The 15432-nt window shown below is 46.3% G+C and overlaps 1 pseudogene; it reads left to right on the forward strand.

Annotated features, from left to right (window-relative positions):
• The first annotated feature begins 5191 nt into the window (after positions 1–5191).
• Positions 5192–11977, forward strand: LOC123786517 (nucleolar protein 12 pseudogene; annotated as a pseudogene).
• Positions 11978–15432: the final 3455 nt, after the last annotated feature.

Genomic DNA, 15432 nt, shown 5'->3' on the forward strand with positions numbered 1-15432 from the left:
AATCCTGTCCTCACAGCAGACATAGATGAGGACATAGATTCGTTGTTTGGAGGAAGTGCGGGTGTCTGACACGGGTGAATAAACACCACTAAGTAACTTTAGTGAATCTTGAAAACACATGCTTCACAAAACAGAAATAATCCAACTAACTGTATGACCAACACCATCTGCGTTCATTTTTTAACTTAATAAACTTTATTTTTTTTAGCGTAGTTTTGGGTTTGCCTAAAATTGGTCAGGTGGGGCAGAGTTCCCACACCCTTCCTCTCTCCATGGCTCACAGGTTCTCCGGTTAGTAAGATCTTGGGCTTGTGGACGCGTTCGTTACAATTCATAAGTTAATGTTGATACCTGATTATTAACTGAAGTCCATGGTTTACATCATGGTTGACTCTTGGTTTTGTACAGTTGTAGGGGTTTTGACAAATGTATAATGACATATATCCAGAATGACAGTATCGTACAGAATAGTTTCATAGCCCTAAAGCTCCCCTTTTTCCACCTGTTCACCCTTCTCCTTTGCCCCATGAAACTCTGGTAACCACTGATTTTTTACTGTTCCCATCATTTTTTAAAATGTTTTTTATTGTGGGGCGCCTGGGTGGCTCAGTCGTTGTGTCTGCCTTCGGCTCAGAGCGTGATCCCGGCATTATGGGATCGAGCCCCACATCAGGCTCCTCTGCTGGAAGCCTGCTTCTTCCTCTCCCACTCCCCCTGCTTGTGTTCCCTCTCTCGCTGGCTGTCTCTCTCTCTCTCTGTCAAATAAATAAATAAAATCTTTAAAAAAAATGTTTTTTATTGTGGTGTGTCTGGGGGGCTCTGTCAGTTAGGCGTCTGCCTTCGACTTGGGTTCCTGGGATCGAGCCCCACGTAGGGCTCCCTGCTCACTGGGGAGTCTGCTTCTCCCTCTTCCTCTGCCCCACCCCCTCCTCATGCTTTCTGTCTCTCTCTCTCAAATAAATGAATAAAATCTTAAAGAAAATAAAATAAAGTGTTTTTTATTATGGTAAAAAACCACATCACATAAAATTTACCGTTGTAACCATTTCAGGTGCACAGTTCAGTGGTGTTAAATATATGCACCTTTTCATCTCACAAAACTGAAACTCTGACCTCTTTAGACAACAGCTCCTCATTGCCTCCTCCCCCAGCTTCTGGTAACGACCATTCTACTTTCTGTTTCTATGAATTTGACTACTTTAGATCCCTCATGAAAGCGGAATCATAGAGTATTTGCATTTTTGTGACTGCCTTATTTCACTTAGCATAATGTCCTCAAGGTTCACACACATTGCAGCCTGTGCCACAATTGCCTTCCTTTTAAAAGCTGAATAATATCCTATTACATGTATATACCACATTTTGTTTATCCACGCTTCCATCCGTGGACATTTGGTTTGCTTCTACCTCCTAGCGATTGTCAATTGTGCTGCTACGAACATGGGTATACATGTCTCTATTGTTTTGCCTTTTCCAGAATGTCATATAGTTGGACCCATACAGTATGTAGCCTTTGCAGATTGGCTTTTTTCACTAAGCAATATGTATTTAAAGTTCCTCCGTGTAGGGGCGCCTGGGTGGCTCAGTCAGTTAGGCATCCGACTCTTGATTTCGGCTCAGCTCATGATCTCAGGGTCTTGAGATCAAGTCCCGCATTAAGCCCCACATCAGGCTCTGCGCTGGGCATGAAGCCTGCTCGGGATTCTCTCTCTCTCCAGCTTCCTCTGCCCCTTCCCCCACCTCTAAAAAAATAAAATACAATAAAAAATTTAAAAATTTTTTTAAATTTTTAAAAAAGAGAAGAAAGTTCTTCCATGTCTTTTCATGGCTTGATAGCTTGGTTGTTTTTTTAAAATAATTGAATAATATTCCTTGTGTAGATGTGCCATGGTTGGTTGGTTGGTTGGTTGGTTTTTTTCGTTCACCCTTTGAAGGACATTTTGGTTGCTTCCAGTTTTCAGCAATTGTAATTAAAGCTACTATAAACATTCCTGTCTAGGTTTTAGTGTAGACATAAGTTTTCGACTCATTTGGGTTAATACCCGGGCGCACAATGCCTGGGTCATATGGTAACACTATATTTAGCTTTGTAAGAAAGTGCCAAATTCTTCCAATAAGGCTATACCATTTTGCATTCCCGTCAGCATGGAATGACAGCTCCCATTGCTCCATATCTTCGCCAGGATTTGGTGTTGTCAGTTTTTTGGATTTTAGCCATTCTGATAGGTATGTAATGGAATCTCACTGTTGTTTTAACTTGCAATTCCCTAAGGACGTATGACATTGAGCATCTTTGCACATGCTTATTTGCCAACTCTATATCTTCCTTCGTGGTTAATTTTCTGTGGGGGATCAGTGATGGGAATCTGTGGCTGTCAGTGATCAGCGGACTTCGGAGTTCCCTGTGTACGAACCTATGCGGTTATTTGCTGTCTGCTGAGTCCGAGGTAGAGGTCCCTGGTCGTCAGGTTTTCGATGTCTATTGGATCAGTGATTTGTGATCTGTTGATGTCAAGGGTTGAAGATCTGTGAGAGTCAAGAAAATGGAGCCCTGTTGCTTAAAGCAACTGAGGGCCTGTGAGAGCTGTTGACTGGGGGGAAATGTGTGGGCGGATGATTGGGAGGCCTATGGGTTAGTGATGGTGGTTGTCTGCAAGGTAGTGACTGGGAGGCATCTGGGGTGTGGGTGCTCTCGAGGTCGATTGTTAGGGGTTTTATGACTAGTGACTATGGGAGGCTTAGTCTCATGAAATCTATGTCTCCTCGTGATTAAGAGTCAGTAATTAAGAGGTCGGGGGGTCAAGCAAGTGGGTTTCCTAGGGTGCCTAGAAGGAGGCAATTCCAGATCAGTGTTTTTCAACCAACACCAGAGTCTGGGGTCAGCGATGCGAGCATGTGATGCAGTGATTAGGAGGCTTTGGAAGTCAGCCGGTGGAGCATTCTTGGAGATCATTTCCTGGGTGTGTAACGGGTCGGTGATTCACAGCCCCGCAATAGCAATGATGGCATCCCTCCGATATAGTTACTGAGAAATCAAATATACAATCCCCCAAACATCTAGAACAACTTCGTTGTTGTGGGGACCATACTGCACATTGTAGGCTGTTTAGCTGCAACCCCGGACTCTACCCTTCAAACACCAGTAGCACAAGCACAACCTCAGTGTGAAAACGAGAGTGTCCCCAGACATTGCCAGATGTCCTTGGTGGGGTGCGTATGGCAAAACTGGCCCCTTTTGCTAATTACCGGTCTGGAAATAAGGCCAAAGAATCACACCAAGTATAAATGATTAACCTCACCCCTAATAATGACAGGGAATCTCGGAATGGATATACAAATGAAATACGGCTATATTTGATTGAGAGTGGAAACACCTCACATGAAATGGAGAGGCTGGAAAGAACAAAACGGATGAAGTGTTTTGTAAGCATGTTGGGTCTGGTTACACAGCTCGCTGTTGGCCTGCGCGTTCCATTTTGGGAAAGTGACTGGCTTTCTAGAGGTGAAAGGTCATGGAAATTCCGTTCTGAAGTTCAGAGGAAGAAAATGGTGCAGTGTAGTTGTATTCAGAAGAAGCGTGTGGTTGACGGGAAAGCTCGGGGTCTTAATCTTGCTGTCAGCAGGCACTAGATGTTTCGTTTTGAGGATGGTTGTGAAAAGACAAGCTTCCCGCCCCTGTGGACTGTCTTGATTATAATTTGAGGTTTTGGTCTGGTGGCAGGCATGCTGCTTTCTTCTATTATGTTTGCTTGTATAAAACTTAAGGGATGGGGACGCCGGGGCGGCTCAGTCGGTTACGCATCTGCCTTAGGCTCAGGTCATGATCCTGGGGTCCTGGGATCAAGCCCCACATGGGGTTCCCTGCTCAGCGAGGAGTCTGCTTCTCCCTCTCCCTCTCCCTCTGCCCCTCCTCCTGTTCGTGCTGGCTCTCTCTCTGTCTCTCTGTCAAATAGATAAATAAAAAATTAAAAAAAAAAAACTTAAGGGAGCTGTCCACTTCTGGCATGATGGAGCTGATGCAGTCTCTCCCCAAAAAGCAACTCTAAAAGCTGGAGGAAAAAAAAAACCTGTCAAAAACAAAAAACAAAAAACACAATCACTTGGGTCCCCTGGAATGAGACTAAATGCATACTACCAACTGAGAAGTGTTTTATTCATCAAAACCGTCCAACTGTGGCTCAGAGCGGCATCGTTCATGGTGGTTTTTTCCCAGTGGGGGTCCCATCCCTTCTCCGGAAAATGAGCTTCACTGCGGCTGCCGGCAATGGCTAATGTGACTCGGAGTGCGGCCAGCTTAAGTGACTTTCTCAGCAGCAAGCAAAGGCAGGGGGCCGGCGGTGCCATTAGCCGGACCTGACAGCCTGTTGGGGGCAAGCCATGGGCCAGTCGGTTGGGAATTGAACTTGGAGGTCTGGGAGGTGAGGCAGCCATAGGAGATCTGATAAACGAACTCCCCGTGTCTTGGGCAGCCTGGAGCCCGTACGCATGCGTAGCAGAGCTCAGAACAGACCCAACTCACCCACGTAGCTCTGGCTTACTGAGCCCGTGGGTGGCCAGGGGAAGACACGAGCCCGCGCCGGGAAAAAATAAAAGCCACGGCAGACTTGTCAAGGGCCTGGGGTTTGCATGTACTCTCCAGCCGTAAAGCAAAATCAAACACGCTTGACATGTTTTCACACAACCTCGGATCAGTCTTTGGCTGAACACGATGCTGTACAGACAGGGGGTGACCTGTCGAAAGCCACCTTAAGTACAAAAAAAAAAAAAAAAAAAACACCAAAAAACAAACAAACAAAAAAACCCCAGCAGAGTCATCAGTGGCTGCACATTGCAGGGGACACCGACTTCACAGATTTAAATTGGTTCTAAAACCTGAGCAAAATCCCCGGACCAGCTATTTGAGACTTCTGAAAAGGAAACAGACAAGGAGCCTCGAGTTCGAGGTACTATTGAAATGGCGTTGACTTGACCATTTCTCCCCCTCTGGGATACTCCAGATTGAACTCAATGCGGTTGAAATGGGAAGTGAGGGCTGTGGCATAGAAAGAGATCCCCGAGAAGCCCTTAAGTTCTGGCGCGAGGAGTAGAAAAGAGAAGGCCTAACGCTCAGAGAGAGTGTGGAAATCCCCCACCGTTTTATTTTTATTTTTATTTTCTCTGGGCTCCCGTGCCCAGGCCTCTAAGCGATATCATGGTGGCATCAGCCGGGGCCAAAGGAGACCTCGCAGGAGCCAGAACGCTGAGGGAGGGGAAACTTCCTGTCCAGTAGGTGGAGCTGTGGGCCCAGGAGGGCAGGACCTCCCCCCTCCTTAGACTGAAGAACTTGGTAAAGCAACCCCGTAAAATGATTTATGAACTCCAGATGAGTCAACTTGTTCTGTAAAGGGCCAAGCAGTACATATTTTAGGCTGTGGGCACCATACAGGCTCTATCACAACTACCCAACTGGGCCATTACAGCAGAAAAGCAACCAATACATGACCAAATGAGTGTGTCTGGTTCCAATAAAACTTTATTTACGAAAACAGGCAGCAGACTGGTTCTGGCTCACAGGCTCTAGTTTTCTGGCCTCTGCGGTAGAGGAAGGAAAACTTCCATGCACACCGAAACCAGTACATGAATGTTCATCACAGCCCTATCCATACTTGCCCTAAACTGGAAACAACCCAAATGTCCTTCAGTGAGTAAATGTGTTAACAAACCATGATACGTTCATACAATAACATACACACGCTATGCTCAGTATACTCAGCAAGGAAAAGAAATGAACCGGGGCGTCTGGGTGGCTCAGTCGGTAAAGTATCTGCCTTGGGCTTGGGTCATGATCCCCGGGTCCTGGGATGGAGCCCTGCATGGGACTCCTGGCTAAGCAGGAAGCCTGCTTCTTCCTCTCCCTCTGCCTGGGCTCCCCCTGCTCGTGCCCTCTCTCTCTGTCAAATAAGTAAATAGAATCTTAAAAAAAAAATGAACCATTGATACATGCATCAACATGGATGAATTTTAAAATATTATGTTGAGTGAAAGAAACCAGGCTCAAAACGTTGCATACTGTAATCTGAACGAATGCTCCGGATGATTCCATTTATATGGCATTCTGGTAAAAACCAAACTATAGGTTTGGAGACAGATCAGTGGTTGCCAAGCGCTGGGATGAGGGAGAGGTTTGATTATAAAGGAGAAGCACAAGGACATTTTTTAAGATAGGAAACTGTTGTGTATACCAATTTTGATGGTGGTTACACGAATCAATGTATACTCTATGCAAATTTTTAAATAATAACTTCCTTGCATAAGAAAAATTAAAATACACTCCAGGTGGACAAAAATGCTGGCTATTAAAACGTTAGATGACAATAGAGAACATTACTAAAGAATCTCAGCTGGTAGCAGGCTTTCTACAGTAAGATATAAAATACAAAAGCCATTGGTAAATATTACCACATCTAAGTTCAAAATTCCTGCACAGGAGATCATAAATAGCAGTGAGATGAGTCACGAAAGTAGAATGAAGTTTAATATCGAAACATCAAGAATTCCAACCAACCAATGGGAAAAAGATTTTTTTAAACCCAGTAGAAAACCGGGTAAGTTATACAAATAGGTGATTTATAGAAAAAGAAATACGAATGTCCAATCAACTTAGGAAATTATGCTCAACACAAGAGCAGAACAAAGGTATTTAGAGACATGCAAATTAAAACAAATATAAGATTTAGTTTGGCTTGAGCTAAAGGGCGATAGTATCCAACATTGAAGAGAGAGTGTATTATCGGCAGACTCATCCACTCATGAACATACTCTGGTTCTGCCTTTTGGAGGATAATTTGGCAGTTTTTTAAACTAAAGATTGATTTATTTTAGAGGTGGGGAGGGGCAGAGGGAGAGAAGACTCTCCAGCAGACTCCCCACTGAGCATGGAGCCCCACGCGGGGCTCGATCTCACGACCCTGAGATCATGATCTGAGCCGACACCAAGAGTCAGACGCTCAACTGACTGAGCCGCCCGGGCGCCCCGAATTTGGCAGCTTGATTCAAATTAGTAGCGCCCATCTTTGTCTTAGGAATTCTATTTCTAGATATCTGTTCTCCTAAGAAAAGATTCACACGGATGCCCACAGAATCATGTACCAGGGACTCTGCGGAGCAGTCCCATAAAAACTTCAAAGAGACCTAAAAGTTCACTGATAGGTTAATGGCCGAACAAGCAATAGCATTGCCCTATACTATGGAGCACTGAGAGTGTAGCAGTTAAAAACGGTGAGATAGTAAGTGTATTCGCTTCCTTTTGCTGCCGTAACAAGTCACCATGAAGTTTGTGGTTTACGGCAGCGCGAAGTTACTATCTTACAGTTTTGGAGGTTGAAAGTTCTAAATGGTCTCACTGGGCGAAAATCGAAGGGTTCGCCAGGCTGCGTTCCTTCTAGGGGCTCTAGGGAAGGATGCATTTTCTTGCCCCCTCTATCTTCTAGAGGTCACCTGCATTCTTTGGCTTATGATCCCATTTTGCATCTTCAAAAGATCGGCAAGGAAATCTTCCCCCACCCCACACTTCAGCTTCTCTCTCTCTCTCTCTCTTTAAAATTTCTTTTTTTTAAAAGATTTTATTTATTTATTCGACAGAGATAGAGACAGCCAGAGAGAGAGGGAACACAAGCAGGGGGAGTGGGAGAGGAAGAAGCAGGCTCCCAGCGGAGGAGCCCGATGTGGGGCTCGATCCCACAACGCCCGGATCACGCCCTCAGCCGAAGGCAGACGCTTAACCACTGTGCCACCCAGGCGCCCCTCTTTTTTTAAAATTTCTATTTCTTTGCTGAGAATGCCATTTGGGGGGGGGTTATGTTTACTTATTTTTTTCAGTAATCTCTAGGAGCAGTGGGGCTTGAACTCACGACCCTGAGATCAAGGTCCACTGACTGAGCCAGCCAGGTGCCCCTGCTTCTCTAAGGACCTTTGTGATGATATTGGGACCACCCGGATAAGCCAGAATAACCTCCTTGTTCTAAGATAATTAATCTAATCATATCTGCAAGTCCCTTTTGCCATGTAAGGTCCCATACTCCTAGCTTCCAGGGATTTTGATGTGGATATCTTTGAAGGAGTCATTATTCTGAATACCACAGGTAGCTTTATATGTATCAACAAGGAAATCTCTCTGATCCATGGTCAACCTATATTTTTAACTGGAAAAGCAATTGGCAGAAGAATAAAAAGATTCCCATAAAAGGAAAAAACACAAACTATGCATTTTTCTATGGACCGTATATAGGTAAATGCATAGAAAAATGATCTGGAAGGATAGCCAGTAAGCTGACCCACAGCAGTGACCTCACTGGAGTCTAGGACTGGAGTGGGGGGTCAAGTGTAGGACGATCAGTTCAGATTGGGGCAGAGCAGAAAGCTGCAGAAGACATTTCTTCAAGATTTCTTCAAGAGATTTCTTCAAGCAGATGGAATGAATAACCTATGTTTATTATTTGCAAGCATGGACTCGAGGCCAGATTACCTGGTTTTGAATCCCAGCACCAGCACTTTCTAGCCTGTGATTTGGGGTGATATGAGATACTAGAAAATATAGTTTGGTTTCTGCTCCCAGTTCCTGGCCCAGAGCTCCAAAACCCCTTGTAATGTCCTAAGTGATAAGGGCACTAGAAGCACCTTTTGGTCTCATATTTGATCTTTGACCCTGCTTCCTGACACAGGGCTCCTGAAACTCTTGCAATTTCCTGGGTGATGGGAGTGTCTTTTGTTCTAATGAAGCAACGGTGGGTCGGCTACCCCATGAGGGCAGGTCACTGGAAAGACCAAGCCATGATTAGGTGCTTGGGATTTTTCAGGCCCACCCCCCATCCTCTCCAAAAGGGAGAAGGGCAGCCATGCCTAAATGATGGGGCCTCTATAAAATCCCAAGAGTATGGTGTTCAGAGAGCTTCTGGGTTGGCGAACACGTGGAGGTGCTGGGAGAGTGGCAGCTGGAAGAGGGCATGGAAGCTCCGCCCCCTTTCCCCACACCTAACCCTAGTAGTCTCTTCCATGCGGCTGTTCATCTGTATCCTATATCATATTCTTTTATAATAAACAAGTAAATGTAAATAAACCGCTGTCCTGGGACGTCTGGGTGGCTCAGTTGGTTGGGCAACCGACTTTTGATTTCAGCTCAATTAGTGATCTCAGGGTCGTGAGATCGAGCCCTGCGTGGGGCTCCAAGCTCAGAGGGAAGTCTCCTTGAGATTCTCTCCCTCTCCCTCTGCCACCCCCCCACCCCGGCTCACTCTCTCTGTCACTCAAATAAGTAAATAAATAAAATATTTAAAAAAAATAGTATGGTGACTAACATAATATAATAAAAAATCATTATTAAAAAATAAAAAAAAATCTTTAAAAAAATAAACTCTTTTCCTGAGTTTTGTAAGCCACTCTAGCAAATTAATCAAACCCAAAGAGAGGATCATGGGAACGTCTGATTTATAGCCCATCGGTCAGAAGCACAGGTGACAACCTGGGACTTGGGATTAGCTTCTGACATAAGGGAAGGGAGCAGTCTTGTGGGACTGAGCCCTTAACCTGTGGGATCTGATGCTTTCTTCAGGTGGATCATTTCAGAATGAGTTAAATTGTAGGACGCCCCCTCTGGTATCACAGAGGGTCACTTGGTGTGGGGAAAACCTTCCATGCATTTGGTAACCAGAAGTGTCAGAAGTGAAATGTTTTGTGGGGCGGCTGGATGACTCAGTCAGTTAAGTGCCTGCCTTCAGCTCAGGTCATGATCTCAGGGTCCTGGGATCGAGCCCCGTGTCAGGCTCCCTGCTCAGCGGGGAGTCTGCTTCTCCCTCTTCCTCTGACTCTCCCCTGCTTGTGCTCTCTTTCTCAAATAAATAATAAATAAATAAATAAATAAATAAATAAATAAATAAATAAAATCTTTAAAAAATCATAAAGAAAAGAAGTGAAGTGTTCCGTTCGAGAGTCAAGGAGACTCACAGGAGGGAGAATTGTGGGTACTACCCACAGAGATACTTACTTAAACTTTCTGCACTTCAGTCTCGTCAACTAATAAAATAGGGAAAGCTCAGATTACCTTTCTCATCAGGTAGTTGTGGGGTATACGTGGAGTGCCTACAGCAGTGCCTGTTACGTAAGTGTTTGCTGCTAGTATTATTATTATTATTAACCTAATATGTGGAATATGTTGATAACATTTATACCACTAGGAAGAATTCCAAGTTCAATAACTGGTAAGCATAGAGAAAACTAAATAAACCGCTAAACCAGACAATTATTAGCTGTAGGAAAAGCGAAAAGATGAGCAGGAAAGGGAACACAATCAAACCACAGCATGGCTGAGTGGTGAATAGCTTACATGGTCAAAAAAATAAATACTGACCTTAGATCTAGCCAAGTTACACAGTCATGTTAGGAGGATGGAGCTCGGGAAGTGTGGGTGTGAATGCTGGAAAGGGGGGTGGCATGCATGGGAGAGAGCTAAATCCTTATCTCCTGTGCTGGAAAGACAAAACACAATGCCTGCAAAAGAACGAACGGGCAATATACTCATGTAATTTACAGATAGGAGGTAAGAGCGATAGAATCAATTAAATGAATTCAAAGTAGCTTCCCCTTTAAGAAGCTGGAAAAGGGGCAGAGGAGTCAAGGAAATGCTTTTTTTTTTTTTTTTGGAACAGACCTTAGAGAAATTTGCCTATTTTTACTGTAATGCAGGTGTAATGTTGTTTTGTTTGTTTGTTTTGTTTATTGGAGTATAATTAACACACCGTGTACAGCCACCGTGCAAAACAGTATAGAGGTTCCCCAAAAGATTAAAATAGGTCACAGCTGTCTCCTCATGGAATGAAGTCCTGCCCCTGGAGCCCTCTCCCTCCTCACCTCACACAAGCTGCCACGTCCCTCTGCAGCCAGGACCGAGGACCACTGGGGAGAACTCCGGTTAGCTGGCATGTTCCTGCTGGGCCTCAGCTCCCGGGCTCTCTTGCTGATGACTCCGCTCTTCCCAGGAGCTTGAAGCCAGGCGGGCACCTGGGGACTCAGTCAGAGCCGCTGGGGCCGGGAGGTAGGTCCTGCAGCCTCTGCTACGGGGTCTGACCCAGGGGCTCCACAGAGACTCCAGGAAGCCCTGGAAAGCCAGTGTCCACGTGGTCATTCACCATTCACCCCACCGAATTTTAAGACGTACTGGGTAGGATGTGGTATCAAGGGATTGTTAACTTTGTGAGGTGTGTAAGGTTCTTGTGGTTCTGTTCAGACAAGCAGTATTTATTTATTAAAGATACATACCGAAGTATTTATAGGTGAAATAACATCTGGGATTTTCCTTAAAAATGTTCTAGCAAGGGCAAGATACACCGATGTCCGCACCTTATTTGCAATGCACCAAGAAATGAGGTAGATTGAGCCACGACCACAGCAAAGGGCAGCAAGATGGTGATGACCGGGGGCCTCTGCTCATTCTCAGCTTCAGGGAGAAGCAGAGGGAGTACCCGACAGGTGCCCGCAAGCGGAAGCTGGAGCCAAGAAGGAGGCCGTTATCCTTCATGCCGCAACAGTTCAAGGAGCGCAAGCTCTGGGAGGAGCGCCCCCGGGAATCCTTGAAGATGCTGGCGGAGAGAGAGGAGGCTCTGGAAGAGTCAGATGAGCTGCAGTGGCTGGTGGCCCCGAAGACAGAGTTGGTGCAGTGTGACCACCCCAACCACACAGCCACTGTGAGCGCCACCAGTGACCGGTACCTCTCCGGGACCCGCCTGAGCAAGGGGCCAGGCTGGGTCGGTGGAGGCAGCATCATCCATGGAGAAGCCAGCCAGAGCCACACCCGGGAAGCCCAGAGCCCCCCAGCCACCCCAGTGGGTCTCCTCTCTCCCACTATCGCTACATGTACGATCATAAGAAGGTCAAGAGCAAATACCCCGGACTGACCCAGGACTCCGCCACGAAGCGCCTGAGGACCAGTAGGACCCAGCCCCCCTAGCGGAGAGGCAAAGCCCGGCAGAGCCAGCCAGCAGGGAGCCCCAAACCGGGCCATGCTCCCAGCCTCGGCTGCAAGGACCTGTCCTGTCTCAGTGTGTGGCCGTTCCTGTGACCCAGCCCACGCTGGGGTGATCACTCCACAGCCCCAAGTTGGAATGCCAGCACCTCTCCAGCCTGGGGCTTGGACCCCAGAAGCAGCCGGTAGCTGAGAGCTGGTCTCTCCGGGAAAGAGCCTTCAGAGCCAAGTTTGAGGCCCTCGGCCTTCATCGGATTTGTGAAACGAAGGGCGCTGGTGGTCAGTTTGTCCTTGGCCTGCATGCTGCTGCCGAGGGCAGGTTTCTGGGGTAGTGGAAACAGGGTCAGTCCTTATTCTCCAGTAGTTTTCCCTGTGGGCATGAAGACATAGTGTTAGATCTGGGCCCCTAACCAGGAGTGGAAGCAGCTGAATTCCCCGCCCCCAAACTTGGGCAGTGCCCCCAGGCTTCCAGCAGCTCTCAGACAAGCCCAACAAAAAAGAAGTGATTAATGCCTTTTAAAGAAACTGCGTCTTGACTCGCTTGAAAGCCTGGCGTTCTGCAAGGGCTGGCATTTCTTCACGCTCCTTCCGGATGGAGCGGTGAAAACCAGCTTTGTCCCTTCCTTGTCCCAGCTTAAGAGGGGTGCACCTCACTTACACACAGCGCTGTTTTGCGGACTGAGCAGGGCCATTGGCTGAATCCAGATCCACCTGCATCAGGGAGATGTGCCAGCGAGGACCACCAGAGCCCTTGCTAGACACCCCCCCACCCCCACCACTTTCTGGTTCCTCTGATTCTGGGGCCGGAGCACAGGAATCTCAGGTTATAACTCTGGTTGGGGGAGCTATGTTGGGTCCTAACACTAGGATTGTGAAAGGGAGTAAGATTTTCCCTCAGCTGCTGGCAACGTTCATGGAGCAGTGAGAGAGATGGTCAAGGTGACCGGACAGTGCTGTAATGGGAGCACAGTTGTAGGGTCTCCCCAGCCCTGGGATGTGGCAGGCTTGGGAATGGTGGCTCCGTTGTGCTGTACCTGGGGGAGGACAGGCGCTCTCCCATGTCGCTATCAAAACCCACCTCCTGGTGATGCCCAATGACAGCAGGTGAGGGGCCACACTTGGGCTCAGCTCCTTCCACCTGCTCTCCCTGCTGCCTTCTGGCGGTCCTCCCTGGGCTTGGGGGTGAGGTGACGCCCCCTGCTTGGCTGCCTCCATCCTGGGCAGAGCACGAGGCCTATTACCGATCTTTCCAGGTGCTTCTGGTCCTCAACCCAGGCCAATGAGTGTGAGTTCGCCCCCCTGGGGACCCCGTGAGAAGAACAGAGCTGGCCTGGGGGGATTAGTACACATAGCAGGGCTTGGGTTTGAATCCTGGCTCTGCCACTTGGCCACCATGCTAACTCCTCACTGACCTCTCCGGGTCTGTTTCCCCAAGAGTGAGACAACACACCTGGCATTCCCAGGTAGGCCTTCAGTGTGTGCTCATTGCTGCCACCATCTACGGAGATCTCTGACCCTGTGTCTCCTCCCCGCCCCTCCCGAGGGACACAGGGGTCACTTATGACTAACATCTACAGTTTGTAACATTTACAAGTATTAAATTCTCATCCACTCTCAAAAGAAAAAAGATGGGTTGGTGGACAGGGCGATGTTCGAAATTTTATACAACATTGGGGAAAATACTCTAACAACAAATAATTCCCAGAATATATGAAACAAAAATGGCAAACAGATGTTGATGGTCAGGACTGCACAACTGTTCGTAGGAGCTCATTATACCATTCTCTCGTGTTTTGTGGATGTTCGAAATTTCCCAAAGTACAAGTATTTTAACATTTTTTTTTTTTACCAGTATGAACACTGAGGACATCATGCTAAGTAAAATAGCCCAGTCACAAAAGGACAAATACCGGACGCCTGGGTGGCTCAGTCGGTTAGGCGTTTGCCTTCGGCTCAGGTCCTGATCCCGGGATCCTGGGATCGAGTCCTGCATCAGGCTCCCTGCTCATCGGGGAGTCTACTTCTCCCTCTACCCCTCCCCCCTGCTCGTGATCTCTTTCTCTCTCTCTCAAATAAATAAAATCTTAAAAAAGCAAAATAAACTTTAAAAAAAAGACGAACACTGCACGATTCCACATATAGGAGGTCCCTAGGGTAGTCGAAATCATAGAGATAGGAAGTAGAATGGTGGGTGCCAGAGGCTGGTGTAGGGAGGGGGAGTTGGGGAGTTAGCAGTTCATGGGTCCAGGGTTTCAGTTTTGTGAGATGAAAAGTTCTGGAAGTTGGCTGCACGGCAGTGTGAAAATACTTCATGCTACTGAACTATACACTTAGAAACAGTTAAGATGGCACATTTTGTGTTACACGTACTTTCCCACAATTCTGTTGTTGTAATTTTTAAGTTTACTGGGCAAATACATCGTGGAGGCACTTGAGAGAGGCCGCAGTGCTGGATACGATACAGAAAGTGCAGTCAAAATCAACTCTAGATTTTAGTCATGCTGAAATACTGGAACTACCACGAAACTCTGAGTAAAATTAACAAGTTTCTATTCCAGTTCTTCCTCTTTTTAGATGTGAAAATAGAAAGAAGGTAGTTTTCACTTGCTTTGTCTTGAAGATGTGTATGAAAATTCCTATCGGTCAATGCAAAGGTATTTTCAGACCAAGAGTACAGAGAACTTACCATCAATGCTCTGGGCTTGAGAAAAATATTTGACAAAAGTCTCTAACCTTAGAACAGAAATCTCAAAATGAGGAAAATGGTAGCAAGAAATGACTCTTGTAATGTACACATGAAATGAAATCTAAATGGATGTGATTGGGCATTTAAGATAAATATTCTTGGCTGTAAGAGGGAAAAAAAAACCAATAACAGCCCAGGGCCTGAATATTTTTATTAAAAAATAAAATATTAAAAACATAAAATAAACTCTAGATCAAGAAAACCACATATTACAAAAGCATAGCTTACGGGGTTTATGATAAGGCAAACCTCCTTGTCACCACTACCAAATTCAAGAAAGAACTTTACCACTCACCCCCAAAGCCTCATTCAAATTTAACCTATCAACCATTACACCGGCTTTACAGCAATGATTTCCTTGCATTTTTTTTATTGTTTTATTGCCCAGTGTACATCCCAAACATCGTAGTTTAGTCTTCTCTATTAAAAAAAAAAGTTGTTAAATATTTTGGGGGGGGCTCCCATCTGGTTCAGTCAGAAGAGCGTGCGACTCTTGATCTTGGGGTCCTGAGTTCAAGCCCCATGTTGGGCGTAGAGATGACTTAAAGAAATAGACTTTAAACAATTGTTAGGTTTCGAAGTCTCTTAATTTTCCCATTTCTCCCTCAGGTCCGGACTTGAGTGATTGCATACACGTGGCGCGGTGCCTAGAAAACCCACACGACTCTTCCTATGTGCTTCTCCTCTACTGTCA

Source organism: Ursus americanus, chromosome X, assembly GCF_024610735.1.
Source record: "Ursus americanus isolate L20-20 chromosome X, mUrsAme1.1.p, whole genome shotgun sequence".
In the NCBI taxonomy this organism is placed as follows: Eukaryota; Metazoa; Chordata; class Mammalia; order Carnivora; family Ursidae; genus Ursus; species Ursus americanus.